The 21,012-nt window shown below is 34.0% G+C and overlaps 1 pseudogene; it reads left to right on the forward strand.

Moving 5' to 3' along the window:
* The first annotated feature begins 391 nt into the window (after positions 1–391).
* Positions 392–2,196, forward strand: LOC127541383 (cytosolic non-specific dipeptidase-like; annotated as a pseudogene).
* The last annotated feature ends 18,816 nt before the right edge of the window (positions 2,197–21,012 follow it).

Below are 21,012 nucleotides of genomic sequence, written 5' to 3' on the forward strand. Positions count from 1 at the left end.
AAACTATATTCTAGCCAAACTGGTTTACTTACTCTACCCAGAGCAAACTATTACATTTCTCATTTAGTGCTTTCTTGCATTCTTTTCTTCTTGCTTTTATAACTGACTAGAGTACAGTAGAAATATAATTTATTTTTTTCTGAACAGTATACTTCTGTACATTCACCTTCAGATAAATGAACTCTTTTGGTTTCCCTGTTGTAGTATTGGCTCTTACTTAGTTCTCAGTCTTCTCAATTCAGAAAATTTATTTTTTAAATGAACTATTGTCTAGCCATGACTTTCCATCCACCTTTTAAAAATCTAAGTGAACTTTACATTTATCTTTATTAAATTTACCTTATTAGATTTATGTCATCATCTGTTCTATTAAGAACTTTCTGGACTGAAAATGCAACAGTGCATAGAGTTTCTAAATCATTCATTGAGTCACAAAATTCCCATCCTCACGGAATTGTTTAGTCATATTGATAAACACCATGATCAATACATAAAGAAACTTGTAGAATTGGTAGACTTCCAAAGCACTTCTGCATGGCTGGAGAAAAGAGATATAATCAAACAGAAAAACAGAAGTTGGAGCTGCAAACCCAAGACAACTAGTGATACAATTGAACTAATAGACATTGGGAAACAAAAGCTCCTTGATGACTCAGAAATATCTTTCTCCTATTTTACTTGGCAAACTGGTCTCATATCTATTTCATATCCTAGATATCTATAAGCATCTGGATGTACAAGCAGCTCTGGAGGATGGCTGGGATAGTGAGCCCTTCATGTTGCTAGAAAAAAAGTTGAAAACTTTATGTAGAAGATCCACCTGATGACTAACAATCAGTACTTGGCTAGCTAAAGGCCCACAGAGATTTTCAACAAATAAATCAGGATATACCTGCCATTTTTTCTAGATAGTATAGAGGAATCTGGTTATGAAGGCCCAGATCACTTGATTTTCTTTAAGAATTATACTTTCATCAAAGATATGGATTATATTTTTATGTCTGACAGCTACTCATTTGGGGATAAAGAAGCTCTTTATTACATATGACCTCAAATTAATTTGCTTTTTTTTTTTTTTTTTTTTACTAACATGGAATAAAGTTCACAAAGAACTTTATTCTGGTGTAAATGATGGTCCAGTAAATAAAGCCATGTCATTTCTCATTACTTGAATGTGCTAAATGGTGGAAAGAAAAGGACACATTCTGTGATGACTGCATTAACATCCTGGATACCTTAGAATCAACCGGAGTCAGGATAAGCAGAAGTCCTTAGTCTTTATTCTTGATCTTTAGAGGTAGGATTGAATTAGATGGAAGCAGAATCTCCATGACCTACTTTTTCCTCATCTATTGCCAAAGTGACCCTGGCTCATCTTACTCTATCCCCTAGTCCCTCCTACAATTCTTAGTATACACCAATTATTGAGCCGGCACAGAATAGTGGGAAGTGCTATTCCCCAAGCATATGCCCATAGAGTATTGTCCAATCAGTAATTAGCCTTAAGGGCTGGAACCAGTCTCAAAAGTTTTAGCCCTCTACAACATTCTCATCCCTAGTATAAATGAAACAGTAGTTTTTTGTTACTGACAAAGAGCTCTTGTTATATAAAAAGATTAACTTTGATTTAGAAGAATACACAAAAGATGTAGGAGCAGAAACACTTCTACTTGACAAAAAGGAAAAAAAAATAATGAATATATAGAGCTACCCATTTTTCTCTCTCCATGGATTTGAAGGAAACTTCTCTAGAAAAGAAGCTAAAACTATTATTCTTGGGAAAGTAACTAGTAAGTTCTCACCAATTTGGTGATATAGTTGCTGAGCTTGTCAAAAAAACAGGTGATATTGTGTCTGAGATTGTCAAAAATAGGCTGAAAACAAAGTTTATTGAGCTAAAGAGCTAAAGAACAAATTCAAGGTGGCTGTAGGTCATGAAAGAAAACTCTGCATGTCCAACTTCAATCATCCTCATTAACAAACTGGGAGAAAAGCCCTGAAAAGATGTTTTGGTGTTGAATCAGACTTGATTTTGATTTTCTAGGCCACAGGGGGGAAAAAATGTTATTCTGCTGCCTGTCAGAGCAGCAGATGATGGTGCTCATTCACAGAATGAAAAAATTCAATAGGCATAACTACATAGAAGGGACCACAATGCTGGGTGCATATCTATATGAAGTATCTCAATTGAACTGAGACATATACTTTATTTCCTCCTTTACAGCATAATATTTAACTAGAAAGTTGTTTAATCTGGTCATTGGGCCATTTTTTTTCCTTAGGAGACTGCTTATTTTTCTCTTTTCCTTTCATAAAAACCTAGCACTTTGCAGAAGCTAAATATTTAAATTTGATATCCATGCTCTAACAAGGGACTCTAAATTTATAAATTTTTGTCTTAGTGGGACTGTTCCTAAAGTTGTTATGAAATTACATTTTCCCCTAAATGAATATTCCATCTAAAGCAGGAATTATTTTTAAAATTCCCAATATTATTTTCCCAAATACATGTAAATATAGTTTTTAACATTCATTTTTGTAAGACTTTGAATTCCAGATTTTTTCTTCCTGTCTCCCTCATTTGTCCTTTCACCAAGACAACAAGCAATCCAACATAGATCAAATATGTACATCTTTTAAACATTTTCCATATTTGTCATGTTGTACAAGATTAAATTTGGGGGAAAACATAAAAAAGAAAACAAACAAACCAACAATGAGTGAAAATATTGTGCTTTGATTCACATTCAGTGTCCAGCTTCCTCTCTCTGGATGCAGATGGCATTTTTCATCCCAAGTCTATTGGAGTTATTTTGAATCTCTACATTATTGAGGAAAGAGAAGTCCATCACAGTTGATTATCATGTATCTTGTTACTATGTGCATTGTTCTCTTGATTCTGCTCATTTCATTCAATAAATAACAAGAATCCTTAACCTTTTCTGAGTTGTGGACCTCTTGAGGGGGTGGAGCAGAGTAATGTTTTGTTTCCTACTTGCTTAATAATGGGAAAAAAAATGCTAAATTTTAGATAGAGGTTAGTGAAAAATGAGATGTTTTCCCTATACAAGTTCAGAGAGCTTTTGAAATTTCTTCTTGAATCCCAGGTTAAGAATCCCTCATCTTAAAAAAAAAAAAATGACGTAAAATAAGTCCACTAAAAGAAATGCTTAATCACCATACAGATGGTCTTCAGTAATTGATGTCTATATTTTGAATAGCAAGTTGTTATATATTTATTCCTTATGTGTGTCTTTAAAAAAAAACTTACTTGTCTAACATTGTTTTATAAGGGAAGTGTTAAAGATTATGAAAGAAATTAAAGTGGTCACTTAGTAAAATCACATTCTTTTGCTGCATTGTAGATGTTTCATTAATTATCTTCAAGATTTTGACAACTGGACATTCATATCTTTAGATAAGAGATAAATTCTACTGAATTAAACCAGAACACTTTTTTTCATGCATATGCTGCTAAATGTGGGGGGGGGGGGAGGAGAGAAGAAAAAAAATATTTTTCTGAACTCTAATCCTGACATTTAATGTTTTAATTATGTGCTCTTCCCAATTGTGGCATCTACATATTATGTAATGGTATTTCATTACATGTCAAAAATAATGCCAAGTGGATGGATACTCATTATGTTTACCTTCATTTTTATTTTATTCAGTTCTACATATTGTAATGGTAATGTCACTTTTCTGAAATATAAAATGAAACAACTTATCAAGTTGTAAAGAAGTGAATAATAAGCATTATGTAGAGTCAACTACATGATAGTCATTGTGTTAAGTGCTCTCTAATCTAAAGCCACAAGAAACTTTGGTTTTAATCCTGATGGTATTATTTAATAAATTAGTGATATTGGGCAAGTTACTTCCTCAGTTTCCAATAGCTATAAAACAGGACTATATAGGTTTGCTGTGAGGAAATGGAAACCTAAATTGCTATATTTATGATGAGTTTTTATAAATAAATGTAAATTCAAGAAGATAATTAGTGAATATAGCTAAGAAGGATAATTCAATTGATTATGATGATTTAATTTCTAATAATCTCTGATACATACTTCAAATACCGATATAATTATTTTTCCTTTGAAAATACCAATTATTAAAGGGTACTTTGCAGAAAACTTCAGATGCAAGAGCATCTTTCATATTCTGTCTACCTTTAGAGCAGGAATAGAGAACTTTTTTTCTTTCCTCCCAAGGACCATTTGGATATTTATAAAATCCTTTGCAGAATGTATAAAAAAATTATCAACTTATAAAATTCAAGGAGTGGGAAGTTGTTGTAACTAGCTTTCATCAACTCATTTCTGGCAGGGCTAGACCAAATGATTTTGTGAGTCTTATATGGCCCGTAGGCCAGATGTTCCCTAACTTTTTTTTTTTTTTTTTTTTTTTTTTTTAGAGTAAGCATGTGCTAATGGCATAATTGTCAAAGAATTATGCTATCTTAGAAATGTAAGGCAGGAAACGGATTCCTTTCAAGAAACATTGAAAAAATTCCAAGGAGAAAAAAAAATCAGGATTTGGAGTTTCATGTTCCTTTTTTCTAAGATATTCATTTTATAAATGAATTAACTGAGGTCTACAAAAGCTTGGTTACTCACCCTAGTAAGTAGATAGTAAGAAGTATATAGAATGAAACTGGTTTTGAAGTCAGAGAACCTAGCTTTCAAATCAATTTAGTTACAATTTAGTTAGCATTTGGTAAGTCAGATATCTTTGAACTTGAGTTTTCTCATGAGAACCTCGGATGGTATAATCTCTGTTTACTCTTATATTTCAATGATTTAGAAGTAGCCTTTTGTATTTCTTTTGAATTTCATTCCCTTATTCACATAGATCCTATGATTCCATTGATTTGATTAGTGATAAGTTGTATCAGGAAGCATTATAGGTAGATCAATAAAAATCAATATAGTCTATGAATATATATATATATATATGCATGCATACATATATACAAATACATAAATATACATATGTATATATAAATATAGGCACATAAATGTGTGTATGTATAGCTTCATATACATATGTATATGTGTATATATACAAACATGCATCCTTATACACAAACATATATATTCATATATGCATGTATATATGCATGTATATGATTAATGTAGAAAGAATGAATAATATCAGGTGGACAGTTTGAAGGCTAAGGGAGAGAAATTGAATAACTCACCTCCTTCCTTTGCTCAAAGACTGTAGGAGGTCATAGATAATTGTTATATAGAACTTGAATCCTTATGTGTGTGTGAACATACATGCATATATATATGTATATATATATATATGTATATGCATATACATATATATATATATATGAGAGAAATAATTAGACACAAATACATATTGTGTGTGTGTGTATATATATATGTATATATATACACACACACAAGTATATATGTGTGTATGTGTGTGTGTGTATGTGCAAATGAATTTGTGATCTTATGAATTCAGTAGTTTCCTACAAAATTATTTTTTCTTTATAATTCTTATCCATGTCCTCTCAACAGTCTTTGCAAGAAGAAAACTCTTTCCTGAAATTGCAGGTCAATAATTCACCTTTCATCTCTAATTCTTTGCATATATGACAATAAGATATTTAAGAAGTATTTCTGGGAGGCAGAGGCAAGATGGCAGAGAGGACACATGCTTCATTCTGAGCTCCCTACTACCCTCACTAATGATTACAAAATTTAGCCTCTGAAATAGTGCTTGACTGGTAGAATCCATGAATATTGGGAGTACAACAAATTACCAACAGAAAATAATTTTGAAGCTCTCCAGAAAACATCTGTCTTGATCAGGCATAGGAGGAGGTCAGTGCAGGCAGGGAGACAGAACAGGGAGGCAGAACACAGAGGCCAGTGTACTCTGAGCAGACTGGGGGTGGGGTGCAGTCTCCACAGGGTAGAAAATTTGTGGGGAGGATCCTACCACAGTGTTGGCTACTCTGCCTTAGTTGCAAGCCAGTAGGTCAGCAGAAGAGTTAAACAAACACAAAAGGTAGAATGTACCCCAAAATGCCAGAGTTTTACAGGACCAAGCCACACCCACCCAGCACAGAGAGTGACTCAGCATAATCACAGCACAGGCACTGTCCATCCCTGCTCTGTAGAGGAAGCTTGGAACCTCCTTGCCCTAAAGGCAGATTCCTATTTTTTTTTTAATGAGTAAAAAAGCAAAGTCGGCTCTAACTATAGATGGCTTCTCTAGTGAAAGAGAACAGATTTCCAACCCCAAAGAGACTAATAGCAGAGAGTCTCCAGAAGAAGCCCAAAGAGGGATATAACCTGGCCCCACTACACAAGACTTTCCTAGAAGAAATTTAAAATGACCTAAAAAGAGAGCCACAAGAAGAATGGAGAAAGAAAAAGAAAGCTCTGCAATAGAGTATGGAAAAGACATATAATTCCTTAAAAGAAAGAATTGGAAAAGAAAATAACTCCCTGAAATGTGAAATGGAAAAGGTAAAGAATTCCCAGGGAAACAGAGTTTGTGAATTGGAAAACATGAAGAACTCCCAGGAAAGTAGGATTTGTGAATTGGAAAAAAAAATATATAACACCTTAAAAAAATGTGAAATGGAAAAAAAAATTCCATAAACAAAACAACTCATTTAAAAACTCAATTGGACATATGCAAAAAGAAGTAAAAAAAAATGTAAATGAAGAAAGTAAGTCATTAAAAATCAGAACTGAACAAATGGAAATGAATGATTTGATAACACATCAAGAATCAGTCAAGTAAACCTAAAAAATGGGGGGAAAAAAGAAAAATATATTAAATATCTACTTGGAAAAACAACAGACTTGGAAAATAGATCCAGGAGAGATAATCTAAGGATTATTGGACTTCCTAAAAATCATGATGAACAAAAGAGCCTAGATAGCATTTTTCAGGAAATCATCAAAAAGAACTGACCAGATGTCATAGATTCAGAAGGCAAACTAGCCATTAAAAGAATTTATCTAACACCTCCTGAAAGAGGCTCCAAAATTAAAACTTGAAACAATATTGTGGCTAAATTTCAGAACCATCAATCTAAGAAAAAAATATTACAGGCAGCCAGAAAAAAAAGGGGAAAAAAATTCAAATACCAAGAAGCCACAATAAAGATCACTCAGAATCTGGCAGCTTCCACATTAAAGGATCGAAGGACCTGGAATCTGATATTCCAAAAGGCATAGTAACTTGGAATGCAGCCAAGAATAAACTACCCAGTTAAGCTGTATATATATGTATAATTTTATTTTGCTGTTATTTTAACAGTTATTATACTGTTATGTATTCACATTTATGGTTAAAAATACTAATTATGTATTTTCTGACATCTTATTATCCCCAGATTATAGTTTTATCTTTCTTTACCCCTTCTCCCCTCCCTAGTATTAAACTTATGAGCACCACTTGCCTCATGCAGCTATCCCTCTTTAGGGAAAGCAGAGCTTTCCTTTCCTTTATTCATTCTTCTCATAGCTCTCTTTTTAGGTCATTTTAAATTTCTTCTAGGAAAGTCTTGTGTGGTGGGGCCTGGTTATATCCCTCTTTGGGCTTCTTCTGGAGATTCTCTGCTATTAGTCTCCTCAGGGTTGGAAATCTGTATTCTAAAATGTAATTAGATGTGGAAAGGGAAATCAGAAAAAGGGAAAAGTGGAGGTAAAAAGAGGGAAGTTGCATCTCATGAAGAGGCAAAGAAAACCTCTCATATCTGAGGGAATGAAGGGAGGAGGAGGAAAATTGTGTGAATCTTACTCTCATCAGATTTGGCTAAAAAAATGTTAGACATATTTGGTTTACAGAGAAACTTCTTTCATATCATTGAAACTTGGGAGAGGAATAGCAAAAAAGGAATGGGTAAGCTAAATAGAAGGGAATACAGAAATAATAGGAGAAAGGTATAAGAAAAGGTGAGGGACTCTAAGGAAGAGAGAGGGATTCTAAAGAGGGATAGCTACATGAGGCAAGTGGTGCTCATAAGTTTATACTGGGGAGGGGGGAAGGGGTAAAGAAAGAGAAAAGTATAATTTGGGGATGATAAGATGGCAGAAAATACATAATTAGTATTTTTAACCATAAATGTGAATGGGATGAACTCTCCCATAAAGTGGAGCCACATCAAAAGCCAGAATCTTACAATATGTTGTTTACAGGAAACACATTTAAAGCAGCATAATACATACAGAGTAAAGGTAAAAGGCTGGAGCAGAATTTATTATGCTTCAGGTGAAGTAAAACAAACAAACAAACAAACAAACAAAAACAGGGGTAGCAGTCCTTATCTCAAATCAAGCAAAAGCAAAAATTGATCTAATTAAAAGAGATAAGGAAGGAAACTATATCTTGCTAAAAGGTAGCATAGATAATGAAGCAATATCACTACTAAACATATATGCATCAAGTGGTATAGCATCTAAATTCCTGAAGGAAAAAGAGAGCTACAAGAAGAACTAGACAGCAAAATTATAATAGTAGGAGATCTCAACCATGCACTCTCAGAATTAAATAAATCAGACCACAAAATAAATAAGAAAAGAAATTAAAGAGGTAAATAGAATATCAGAATAGTTAGGTATGATAGATCTTTGGAGAAAACTGAATGGGGACAGAAGAGAGTACTCTTCCTTCTCAGCAGGTCATGGAACCTATACAAAAATTGACCATATATTAGGACATAAAGACCTCAAAATTAAATGCAGAAAGGCAGAAATAGTAAATGCATTATTTTCAGATCACAATGCAATAAAAACTACATTCAACAAAAAGCCAGTAGTAAATATACCAAAAAGTAATGGGAAACCAAATAATCTCATCCTAAAAAATTGAATGGGTGAAACAGAAAATTATAGACACAATTAATAATTTCACTCAAGAGAATGACAAGAATGAGACAACATACCAAAATTTGAGGGATGCAGCCAAAATGGTAATAAGGGGAAATTTTATATCTCTAGAGAAAGAGAAGATCAATGAATTGAGCTTGCAACTTAAAAAGCTAGAAAAAGACTAAATTAAAAACCCCCAATCAAATACTAAACTTGAAATTCTAAAAATAAAAGGAGAAATAAATAAAATTGAAAGAAAAAAACTATTGAATTAATAAATAAAACTAAAATAAAAAATAATAAAACTAAGAGTTGGTTTCATGAAAAAAAACAACAAAATGGTTACCAAAGATGAATCTTTGGTAAATTTGTTTAGAAAAAGGAAAGAGGAAAATCAAATTGTTAGTCTTAAAAATGAAAAAGGAGAACTCTCCACTAATGAAGAAGAAATTAGAGCAATAATTAGGAGTTACTTTGCCCAACTTTATGCCAATAAATTTGATAACCAAAGTGAAATGAATGACTACCTTCAAAAATATAGGCTGCCCAGATTAACAGAGGAGGAAGTAAATTGCTTAAATAGTACCATTTTTTTTTAAAAAAAGAAATAAAACAAACTATTAGTCAACTTCCTAGGAAAAAAATTGCCAGGACCAGATAGATTTACATGTGAATTCTACCAAACATTTAAAGAACAATTAATTCTAATGCTTATAAACTATTTGAAAAAATAAGACTCCTACCAAATTCCTTTTATGACACAGACATGGTACTGAAACCTAAATCAGGTAGGATGAAAACAAAGAGGGAAAATTATAAAACCAATCTCCCTAATGAATATTAATGCAAAAATCTTAAATAAAACATTAGCAAAATGATTACAGAAAATCATCCCCAGGATAATACACCATAACCAAGTAGGATTTATACTAGTAATGCACAGCTGGTTCAATATTAGGAAAACTATTAGCATAATTGATTATATCAATAACCACATTAACAAAACTATATGATCATCTCAATAAATGCAGAAGCATTTGATGAAATCCAACACCCATTCCTAGTAAAAACACTATAGAGTATAGGAATAAATGGACTTTTCCTTAAAATAGTCAGAATCTGCTTAAAATTATCAGTAAGCATCATATGTAATGGGGATAAACTGGAACCATACCCAATAAGATCAGGAGTGAAACAAGGTTGCCCACTATCATTCAGTTCTCGAGCAGGCATAATTGGCACAGCTCTTAGTCTCCTTATCCAAGCGGAGCTTGGCCAACCTGGAACTCTAATCGGTGATGATCAAATCTACAATGTAATCACCACAGCCCATGCCTTTGTAATAATTTTCTTTATAATAATGCCTATTATAATCGGAGGCTTTGGTAACATTACTATTCAATATTTTATTAGAAATGCTTGCTTTGGCAATAAGAGATGAAAAAGAGATTAAAGGAATTAGAGCAAGTAATGTGGAAACCAAATTATCACTCCTTGCAGCTGATATGATGGTATACTTAGAGAACCCTAGAGAATCTACTAAAAAGCTATTAGAAATATTCCACACCTTTAGCAAAGTTGCAGTATACAAATAAACCCACATAAATCATCAGCATTTTTATACATCACTAACAAAATCCAATGCAAGCGATACAAAGCGACATTCCATTTAAAATAACTAACATAGTATGAAATATTTTGGAATCTATCTACCAAGGGAAAATCAAGAACTATATGAGCAAAACTACAAAACACTTTCCACACAAATAAAGTTAGATATAAACAAATGAAAAATTATTAATTGCCTCCGGATAGGTCTAGTGAATATAATAAAGATGACAATACTACTTAAACTAATCTATTTATTTAGTGCTATACCTATCATACTCCTAAGAAACTATTTTACTGACCTAGAAAAAAAAAAAACAAAATTCATCTGGAAGAACAATTAAGTCAAGAATTTCAAGGGAACTAATGAAAAAAAAAATCAAATGAAGGTGGCCTAGGTGTTCCAGATCTAAAACTATATTATAATGCAGCATTCATCAAAACTATTTGGTACTGGCTAAGAAATAGACTAGTTGATCAGTGGAATAGCTTAGATTCACAGAACAAAATAGTGAATAACTATAGTATTTTAGTGTTTGACAATTCCAAAGACCCCAACTTTTGGAATTAGAATTCACTATTTGACAAAAACTGCTGGGAAAATTGGAAAATATTATGGCAAAAACTAGGCATTGACCCATACTTAACACTATACATCAAGATAAGGTCAAAATGGATTCATGAGATCATAATTAAATTAGAAGAACATAGGCTAGTTTTCCTCTCAGACCTGTGGATGAGAAAGGAATTTGTGACCAAAGAAGAACTAGAGATCACTATTGACCACAAAATAGAAAAATTTGATTATATAAAATTGAAAAGTTTTTGTACAAACAAAACCAATGCAGACAAGATTAGAACGGAAACAATAAACTGGGAAAATATTTTTACAGTCAAAGGTTCTTATAAAGGCCTCATTTCCAAAATATTTAGAGAATTGACTTAATTTTATAAAAATTCAAGCCATTCTCCAATTGATAAATGGTCAAAGGATATGAGCAGACAATTTTTGGATGAAGAAATTGAAACTATTTCTACACATATGAAAAAGTGTTCCAAATCATGATTGATCAGAGAAACGCAAATTAAGACAACTCTGAGATACCACTACATACCTGTCAGATTAGCTAAGATGAAAGGAAAAGATAATGATGAATATTGGAGGGGATGTGGCAAAATTGAGATACTGATACATTGTTGGTGAAGTTGTGAATGGATTCAACCATTCTGGAGAGCAATTTAGAACTATGCTCAAAAAGTCATCAAACTGTGTGTACCCTTTGACCCAGCAGTGTCACTACTGGGCCTGTATCTCAACGAGATCTCAAAGAAGGGAAAGGGACCCACATGTGCAAAATGTTTGTAGCAGCCCTTTTGTAGTGGCTAGAAACTGGAAACTGAATGGATGCCCATCAATTGGAGAATGGTTGAGTAAATTGTGGCATATGAATGTTATGGAATATAATTTTTCTGTAAGAAATCACCAGCAGGATGATTTCAGAGAGATCTGGAGAAACTTGGATGAACTGATGCTAAGTGAAATTAGCAGAACCAGGAGATCATTTATATAATTCAACAATAATATATGCTGATCAAATCTGATGGGCTGGCTCTCTTCAAAAATGACATGATTCATCCCAGTTCCAACTGTTCAGTAATGAAGATAATCAGCTGCACCCAGAGAGAGAACTATGGGAAATGAGTGTGGACCACAACATAGCATCTCCACTCTTTCTGTTGTTGTTTGCTTGCATTTTTTTTTTTTTACTTTCTATATCTAATTTTTCTTGTGCAGCAAGATAACTATATAAATATGTATACATATAATGTATTTAACATATACTTTAACATATTTAACATATATTGGACTACCTGTCATCTAGGGAACAGAGTTGGGGGAAGGAGGGGAAAAGTTTGAACAGAAGGTTTTGCAAGGATCAATGTTGAAAAGTTACACATGCATATGTTTTTTAAATAAAAAGGTATGATAGAAATAACATAAAATTTAAAAAAAAGAAGCATTTCCTATGTGTCTATGCAGTGATATGCATTGGAGATACAAAGAAAGGCAGAAAATACGTGTATTCTTAAGAAGCTTACATTCTCATGTTTCTCATTAGTGTCATGGAGACACAGTATGTTAATAATTAATAAATACAAGAAATATGAAGAATAAAGCAAGGCTAGCTTGCAGGAGAATGAAAGGTACAGAAAATCAGAATGACTCCCTACATTGAGGCGTTTTATCTGTCTGTTTGCAAGGAGACCAGGGAAGCTAAGAGGGGCAAAAGTCTTTTCTTTTCATTGTATAATTGTATAATTCCTCTATGACATTTAGTTCATTTGAGGTTCCTTTTTGTTTCTGTTCAAGCATAGCAATCAGTTCACATCTACCATGAGCTTCTTTATTGCCCTTTGAGCCACATGTCTAGTTAATTCTGTGGAGGCTATGTCCCACAATTTGTTGTCTGATAGCAACACAATGGAATTTTAATATAGAAAAGATGGTCTCTTTCCTTCATGACAAGCCTGTGGTCACTAAAAAAGTTATATATCTCTGCAAAATTGAACTCATACTTTTCTGTGTTTGTGTTTAACTCTCTTTATTTCTTAGTCTCTTTCTATCCCTGTGTCCTTTTTGCCTGTCTTCTTCTGAATATATGTAATATATAGATATGTTCATTTATGTCTTTGTATATATATACATTGTAGTATTATGTACACACGTAGAAATGAATGAATAGGAAGACTATCAAGTACCTCACCATCAGTTTCTCCTATCTGTTGGTAAAACATTCACACACACACATACACACACACAGATACATTCACACATACAAAATTTAGAATATTTTTTCTGGCCTAAGACAATTTAGGAGGACAAAGAGGGGTTCTGAAAGACAGGAGCGATCATAGTCGCAGAGTGCAGCAGAAGCACAAGTAGTCTAAGAGAAGTCCATGTAGCTAGAAGCAGTTACAGCAGTTTTAGGAATTTTTAATCACTTAATCACATTAAAGAAGATTCTTTTCTGTTATTTAATATGGGTAGCACTGATTAGATATCTTCTTGATCACATGGGATTATCATTTTCAGGACTGGGAAGGAATTTCAGGGAGGAATGCTTGTGATTGATAACAAGGTACAAAAGTTTCTGGTCACAGTTCCAGGGCCAAAAGGAGCATTAGCATTTTTTAGCTGCAAGTGAGTAGAAAATATGGTCAAAGTTTCAGGGGTAAAGGAGAACTAGAACTTGTGACTGTAGGAGAACAAAAGCTCTTGCTGAGTAAAACCAATTTATCATTACCTTGCAAGCGCCAAAAACTTAGATACTTTCAGAACTAACTCTAAAAACAGCAGTGATAAAAAACAAGGAAAAAATAAACAGACCAGAATGTGCACATATGCACACACACACACACACACACACACACACACACACACACATTCACCATGGCATAGTGCCTACCTAGTCTAGGTCAGCAAAGCCCAATTTTAGAATAAAGTTGAAAGTCAACAAATAGGCTGGACAAATGAGCAAACCACAAGAACAAGAGAATTTAATCACAAAACTACTGTGATGTAGTGACAGAGGAGAACAAGACATAAACTTAGCAGAAGACAATAATATGAAAACAGGTATAAGCAAAGCCTGAAGGAAAAAAAAATCTAATTTAATCCAAGGCCAGCAAATATTCTTAGAAGCATTTAAGAAAGAAATGAGTGGCAAAAGAAAATATTGGGAAAACAAATGAGAGTAATGCAAGAAAATTCTGAAAATATAATTAAAATTTTGGTTTAAAAGGAAATAAAGATATATACTGAAGAAAATATCACCTTAAAGAAGCAGACTTGGCCAAATGGAAATTGAGGGATGTTAATTAATTGGGGATTACTGAACAAGTTGTGTTATACAAGTGTGATGGAGTTCCATTATGCTTTAAAAATAATGAGGGTTTTAGGAGGAAAATATGGGAAAGATTTATATGCAATATTACAAAGTGATGTGAGAAGAAGTGGGATGCATTCTGCACAGCTGCAATAGTTTTAATGATGATCAACCATGAAAGACTTGGTTACTTTAATCAAAACAGTCATACAAGGCAATTCTAAGAAACTCATATTAAAAAAAAAAAAAAAAAAAAAAAAAAAAAGGTAACCACCCCCTGAGAAAAAAACTAATTAACTCTGAATGAAAGTCAGGGTATAATTTTCTTCCATCCTTCTTTTTTTTTTCTTTTCTTGTGATATATCTAATATAGAAAGATATTTTGTATAATTCCACATCTATAATTGATGATATGCTGTTGGCTTTCTCAATGGGTGGAGAGGGATGGGAGAGAAAGAAACTGGGATTCAAATTGTACAAAGAAAAATTATTAAAAATAAATAATAAATATTTTTTTTTTTAGCTATGAATTTTTTTTTTTTTTTTTTTTTTTTTTTTTTTATTTAATAATTACATTATATTGACACTCATTTCTGTTCTGATTTTTTTTTTCCCCTCCCTCCCTCCACCCCCTCCCCTAGATGGCAAGCAGTCCTTTATATGTTGGATATGTTGCAGTATATCCTAGATACAATATATGTTTGCAGAACCGAACAGTTCTCTTGTTGCGTAGGGAGAATTGGATTCAGAAGGTATAAATAATCCGGGAAGAAAAACAGAAATGCAGATAGTTCACATTCGTTTCCCAGTGTTCTTTCTTTGGGTGTAGCTGCTTTTGTCCGTCATTTATCAATTGAAACTCAGGTCTCTTTCTCAAAGAAATCCACTTCCATCAAAATATGTCCTCATACAATATCGTTGTCGAAGTGTATAATGATCTCCTGGTTCTGCTCATTTCACTTAGCATCAGTTCATGTAGGTCTCTCCAAGCCTCTCTGTATTCATCCTGCTGGTCATTTCTTACAGAACAATAATATTCCATAACATTCATATACCACAATTTACCCAGCCATTCTCCAATTGATGGGCATCCATTCATTTTCCAGTTTCTAGCCACTACAAACAGGGCTGCCACAAACATTTTGGCACATACAGGTCCCTTTCCCTTCTTTAGTATTTCTTTGGGATATAAGCCCAATAGAAACACTGCTGGATCAAAGGATATGCACATTTTGATAATTTTTTGGGCATAATTCCAGATTGCTCTCCAGAATGGTTGGATTCGTTCACAACTCCACCAACAATGCATTAGTGTCCCAGTTTTCCCGCATCCCCTCCAACATTCATCATTATTTTTTCCTGTCATCTTAGCCAATCTGACAGGTGTGTAGTGGTATCTCAGAGTTGTCTTAATTTGCATTTCTCTGATCAATAATGATTTGGAACACTCTTTCATATGAGTGGTAATAGTTTCAATCTCATCCTCTGAAAATTGTCTGTTCATATCCTTTGACCATTTATCAATTGGAGAATGGCTTGATTTCTTATAAATTTGAGTCAGTTCTCTATATATTTTGGAAATGAGGCCTTTATCAGAACCTTTAACTGTGAAAATGTTTTCCCAGTTTGTTGCTTCCCTTCTAATCTTGTTTGCATTAGTTTTATTTGTACAAAGGCTTTTTAATTTGATGTAATCGAAATTTTCTATTCTGTGATCAGTAATGGTCTCTAGTTCATCTTTGGTCACAAATTTCTTTCTCCTCCACAAGTCTGAGAGATAAACTATTCTATGTTCCTCTAATTTATTTATAATCTCGTTCTTTATGCCTAGGTCATAGACCCATTTTGATCTTATCTTGGTATATGGTGTTAAGTGTGGGTCCATGCCTAATTTCTGCCATACTAATTTCCAATTATCCCAGCAGTTTTTATCAAATAATGAATTCTTTTCCCAGAATTTAGGGGCTTTGGGTTTGTCAAACACTAGATTGCTATAATTGACTATTCTGTCTTGTGAGCCTAGCCTTTTCCACTGATCCACTAATCTATTTCTTAGCCAATACCAAATGGTTTTGGTGACTGCTGCTTTATAATATAATTTTAGATCAGGTACAGCTAGGCCACCTTCATTTGATTTTTTTTTCATTAGTTCCCTTGAGATTCTCGACTTTTTTTGTTCCATATGAATTTTGTTGTTATTTTTTCTAGATCAATAAAATATTTTCTTGGAAGTCTGATTGGTATAGCACTAAATAAATAGATTAGTTTAGGGAGTATTGTCATCTTTATTATGTTCGCTCGGCCATCCAAGAGCACTTAATATTTTTCCAATTATTTAAGTCTGACTTTATTTGTGTGGAGACTTTTTTATAATTTTGCTCATATAATTCCTGACTTTCCTTTGGTAGATAGATTCCCAAATATTTTATGGTATCAACAGTTATTCTGAATGGAATTTCTCTTTGTATCTCTTGCTGCTGGGTTTTGTTGGTGATGTATAAAAATGCTGAGGATTTATGGGGATTTATTTTGTAGCCAGCTACTTTGCTAAAATTATGAATTATTTCCAATAGCTTTTTGGTAGAATCTCTGGGGTTCTCTAGGTATACCATCATATCATCTGCAAAGAGTGATAGTTTGGTTTCCTCATTGCCTACTCTAATTCCTTTTATATCTTTCTCGACTCTTATTGCCGAGGCTAGTGTTTCTAATACGATATTAAATAATAATGGTGATAGTGGGCAACCTTGCTTCACTCCAGATCTTACTGGGAAAGGTTCCAGTTTTTCCCCATTGCATATGATGCTTACTGATGGTTTTAAATATATGCTCCTGACTATTTTAAGGAAAAGTCCATTTATTCCTATGCTCTCAAGTGTTTTTATTAGGAATGGATGTTGGATTTTATCAAATGCTTTTTCTGCATCTATTGAGATGATCATGTGGTTTTTGTTTGTTTGGTTATTGATATAGTCAATTATGCTAATAGTTTTCCTAATATTGAACCAGCCCTGCATTCCTGGTATAAATCCTACTTGGTCATAGTGTATTATCCTGGTGACAATTTTCTGTAATCTTTTTGCTAATATTTTATTTAAGATTTTAGCATCAATATTCATTAGGGAGATTGGTCTATAATTTTCTTTCTCTGTTTTCAGCCTACCTGCTTTAGGTATCAGTACCATATCTGTGTCATAAAAGGAGTTTGGTAGGACTCCTTCAATCCCTATTTTTTCAAATAGTTTATATAACATTGGAGTTAATTGTTCTTTAAATGTTTGGTAGAATTCACATGTAAATCCATCTGGTCCTGGGGATTTTTTCTTAGGGAGTTGATTGATAGTTTGTTCTATTTCTTTTTCTGAGATGGGACTGTTTAGGATATTTACTTCTTCCTCTGTTAGTTTGGGCAAGCTGTATTTTTGGAGGTATTTTTCTATTTCATTTAAGTTGTCGAATTTATTGGCATAAAGTTGGGCAAAGTAACTCCTAATTATTGCTCTAATTTCCTCTTCGTTAGTGCTGAGTTCTCCCTTTTCATTTTTAAGACTAACAATTTGATTTTCCTCTTTCCTTTTTTAATCAGATTTACTAAGGGTTTGTCTATTTTGTTGGTTTTTTCATAGAACCAACTCTTAGTTTTATTAATCAATTCAATAGTTTTTTTACTTTCAATTTTATTGATCTCACCTTTTACTTTTAGAATTTCAAGTTTAGTGTTTGACTGGGGGTTTTTAATTTGTTCCTTTTCTAGCATTTTTAATTGCAAACCCAATTCATTGACCTTCTCTTTCTCTATTTTATACAAATAGGCCTCTAGAGATATGAAATTTCCCCTTATTACCGCTTTGGCTGCATCCCATACATTTTGGTATGATGTCTCATTATTATTGTTTTCTTGGGTGAAGTTATTAATTATGTCTATGATTTGCTGTTTCACCCAATCATTCTTTAGTATGAGATTATTTAGTTTCCAATTATTTTTTGGTCTACTTCCCCCTGCTTTTTTGTTGAATGTAATTTTCATTGCATCGTGGTCTGAAAAGGATGCATTTACTATTTCTGCCTTACTACATTTGAGTTTGAGGTTTTTATGTCCTAATATATGGTCAATTTTTGTATAGGTTCCATGAACTGCTGAAAAGAAAGTGTATTCCTTTCTGTCTCCATTACATTTTCTCCAGAGATCTATCATATCTAGCTTTTCTAGTATTCTGTTTACCTCTTTGACTTCTTTCTTATTTATTTTCTGGTTTGATTTATCTAATTCTGAGAGTGCAAGGTTAAGATCTCCCACTATTATAGTTTTACTGTCTATTTCTTCTTGCAGCTCTCTTAGTTTCTCTTTTAAGAATTTAGATGCTACCCCACTTGGTGCATATATGTTTAATATAGATAGTGCTTCATTATCCATGCTACCCTTTAGCAAGATATAGTGTCCTTCCTTATCTCTTTTAATTAGGTCAATTTTTGCTTTAGCTTGATCTGAGATCAGGATGGCTACCCCTGCTTTTTTGACTTCACCTGAAGCATAGTAGATTTTGCTCCAACCTTTTACCTTTAACCTGCATGTATCTCCCCGCTTCAGGTGTGTTTCCTGTAAACAACATATTGTAGGATTCTGGCTTTTAATCCATTCTGCTAACCGCTTCCTCTTTATGGGGGAGTTTATCCCGTTCACATTTATGGTTAGAATGACCAATTCTGTATTACTTGCCATCTTGTTAACCCCGGTTTATGCTTTCCTCCCTTCTTTCCCCTTTCCCCCCCCTTCCAAGTATTAAGCTTGTGAGCACCCCTTGCTTCTCACAGCCCTCCCTTTTTAGTGTCCCTCCCCCCGCCTTAGAGTTCCTCCCCCTATCTTACCCCTTTCCCTCCCAGTTCCCGTATTCCCTTCCGCTTAGCTTATTCCTTCCCTTTCCACTTTTCCCTTCTCACTTTTCAATGAGATGGGAGAAGTTTCACCATAGATTGAATATGTCTTAAGATTTTTCACTTAAAGCCAATTCTGAAGGCAGTAAGATACCCACTATATTCATCCCCCTCCATTCTTTCTCTCAGATATAATAGGTTTCCTATGCCTCTTCATGAGATGTACTACCCCCACTTTACCCTTTTTCTGGTACAATGTCCTTTCCACATCAATTTCTAGAACAAGGTATACATGTATTCTTTACATCTATATAGTCAAAATATAGTTCCCAAGATTAATCTTTACCTTTTTAGATTTCTCTTGAGTTCTATATTTGTAGATCAAACTTTTTGTTAAGTTCTGGTTTTTTCATCAGAAATAGATGAAATTCGCTTACTTCGTTGAATGTCCATCTTCTTCCCTGGAAAAAGATGCTCATTCTCGCTGGGTAAGTTATTTTTGGTTGCATACCAAGTTCCTTAGCCTTTCGGAATATCATATTCCAGGCCCTTCGATCTTTTAATGTGGATGCTGCCAGATCCTGGGTGATCCTTATTGTGGCTCCTTGATACTTGAATTGGGTTTTTCTAGCCGCTTGCAATATTTTTTCTTCATCTGAGGGTTCTGGCATTTGGCCACTATATTCCTTGGTGTTTTGATTTTAGGATCCCTTTCAGTGGGTGATCGATGAATCCTTTCAATGTTTATTTTTCCCTCTGTTCCTATGACTTCTGGGCAGTTCTCTTTGATAATTTCCTGGAAGACAGTGTCCAGGCTCTTTTTTTCATCATGTTTTTCTGGAGTCCAATGATTCTCAGATTGTCTCTCCTGGATCTGTTTTCCAGGTCTGTTGTCTTCCCCAGAAGGTATTTCACATTTTTCTCCATTGTTTGATTTTTTTGGATTTGCTTGACTGATTCTTCTTGTCTCCTCGAGTCATTCAATTCCACTTGTTCAATTCTGATTTTCAGTGAAGTATTCTCTTCACTCACTTTTTTAAAATCTTTCTCTAATTGTCCAATTGAGTTCTTTTGTTCTGTGGAATTTTTTTCCATTTCGCCAATTTTGTTTTTTAGAGAGCTGTTTTCTGTTTCCAGTTCACTAATCCTATTTTTCAAGGATTTTACTTCTTTATCCACTCTCTCTTTAACTTTCTCCAGGCTCTTTTGCCAAGCCTCCCTCTCCTTTTCCCAAGCTTCCTTCTCCTTTTGCCAAGCCTCACTCTGCTTTCCCCATTTTTCTTCTAGCTCCCTTGTGAGAGCCTTTTTAATCACTTCTATGAGGTTCATCTGTGCTGAGGAACAGACGATCTCCTCCTTTGGGGAATCACCTGGGGACTGCCTGTTTTTAGTCTCCTCAGGATTTAGAGTCTGCTCTCTATCTGTGTAGAAGCTGTCAAGGGTTAAAGTCCTCTTCAGCTTCTTGCTCATTCTGTCTATTAATCAGAGACAAACTACCAAAGAAAAACAGAAAAAACTGGAGTCTTTCTTTGGGGGGGGGCTGGGTGTGTTATCGAGCTTCCTCTACAGACTGCAGGGGGCAGCAGTGAGGCACTAGCAGGACTGTGCTGCGCCTGCGCTCTGAGATCCCAAAGCGTGCTGAGTCACTGAGGGGGGGGAAGGGGGAGGCGGCCAGGGCCTGAGAGACTCCAGCTGTTTGGGGTTGTATTCTTCAGCCCCGGTGTTTTTAACTTCTCTGCTGGGCTGTTGACTTGCTGCAGGTTCCAAACCTGTAGTGAAGCTCTCCCCGCAGAGAA

Source organism: Antechinus flavipes, chromosome 6 (assembly GCF_016432865.1).
Source record: "Antechinus flavipes isolate AdamAnt ecotype Samford, QLD, Australia chromosome 6, AdamAnt_v2, whole genome shotgun sequence".
NCBI classification, from domain to species: domain Eukaryota; kingdom Metazoa; phylum Chordata; class Mammalia; order Dasyuromorphia; family Dasyuridae; genus Antechinus; species Antechinus flavipes.